The 1506-nt window shown below is 41.2% G+C and overlaps 1 long non-coding RNA gene across 2 annotated transcripts; it reads left to right on the forward strand.

Annotated features, from left to right (window-relative positions):
* Positions 1–251: 251 nt before the first annotated feature.
* LOC123482446 lies at positions 252–1156 on the forward strand. 2 transcript variants are annotated; one of them, XR_006657717.1, is made up of 3 exons: positions 252–356; positions 786–897; positions 986–1156. It is a non-coding gene; the product is annotated as an uncharacterized LOC123482446 (long non-coding RNA). The 2 variants fall into 2 exon arrangements; XR_006657716.1 differs by lacking the exon at positions 252–356 and adding an exon at positions 447–678.
* Positions 1157–1506: the final 350 nt, after the last annotated feature.

Consider the following 1506-nt stretch of genomic DNA (forward strand, 5'->3'; position numbering starts at 1 on the left):
CTGTATGACGGCTGTGTGGTCCCATGGTGTTTATACTTGCGTACTATTGTTTGTACAGCCATGGATGCAGAGCTGCCAACTATCACGCTTTCGCTGTGTGACACACGTTTTTGCCTGTTTTCACACGCACTCACGCCACACATCCAATTTCTCATGCAAAAAAAAATAGTCAGAGACTCGTTCGTTCCTTTTTTCAAACTCCCCGACGGTAGATGGTGCTGATGAGCGCCACTGAACCATATGCGCTGCACCCCGAAGTTAGCGACAGAAGAAGAGATACCATTGCCGCGAAAGACAACAGGAGAAGAAACGGTCACTACCTCAAGAAGTCTGATAAGAAGCTGAGCTGAGACTAGGTATGTAACAATGAAATGTCGTCCAATTGAGTACTCACTCTCCTAAACTTTAAATCTTGAAAGAAATTATTTGTTTGTGCGTGTGAACATGATTTAGTGTGGTGAATGTAAACTCAGCTGATTTCGAACAGGTAAGATGTATTCCAAAGAATTTAACATAAATACAGGAAATGTGTGCAATAGAAGTAGACTTGTGCAGACATTCACTGACCCCATGACAGAAGTGTACCTGCTGTTCTTCCAAGCCACCGTACCAACTTTCACTTCTTTCAACTTGCTGCTTCAGAGAGAGCAGTCATCAATATTTTTGTTACATGATGAGGTGGGATTGGATTTTGCTGTTTTTTTCCATTCTGTGTTTCTTGCTGATTTCTGCAGGGATCCTCTAAAACAGGTTTCACCTACTATTTTTGTAAATGTCTGTTATAGATGGTGAAATTCGTACGCAAGCTATGTTCCAAGTTTATGGTTCCAGCAGCTCTGCAGTGCCATGAGGAGCCTTGTGAAATTGCCTTTAAAGAAAAGGCAAACCATTTACCAGGTTAGTATTTCACTATTATTATGATCAAACACTGTGATATGTGATATTTAAACTTGTACCTTATACTGATATGCTGTATCTGTGACAGGAAGAAAGTTGAACATTGGGTTCACAACCAGGGCTAAACTTAACAGATTACTCGACGAGGGTGACATCACACCACAGCAGGTGGATTCATTCCATGAAGCTGTGTTGTGTTTCCTGACAAGTGCTGTGGACTATGCACTTAAGAAGCTGCCACTGGAAGAGCCACTGATCAAGCACGCACAATTTGTAAATGTACGGCAGAGGGCTGAAAGTGACATCGAAGATGTCCTGTACTTTATTGAAAGGTTAGTTTTTTTCTCTAATTATTGTCTATCATCTTAGCTAAAATATGTTTTATGATGAGGTGTGTTCACTCCTAAACTGCACATGAGATATTCTTATGTGGCTTCTCCTCAAAGATGTGTATGAACTGCTGCTGGTTGATGACTATATACCTAAAACGTAACAACTTGTGACTCTACTTTCATAAATAGGTTTCCCCATCTCCTCCCATACCATGGGCCAGAGGAGCATAACCTTCTGGGTGAGGAGTTTCTAAATTATCAGACCATGCCAATGATA

This window comes from Coregonus clupeaformis, chromosome 33 (genome assembly GCF_020615455.1).
Source record: "Coregonus clupeaformis isolate EN_2021a chromosome 33, ASM2061545v1, whole genome shotgun sequence".
Taxonomy (NCBI): domain Eukaryota; kingdom Metazoa; phylum Chordata; class Actinopteri; order Salmoniformes; family Salmonidae; genus Coregonus; species Coregonus clupeaformis.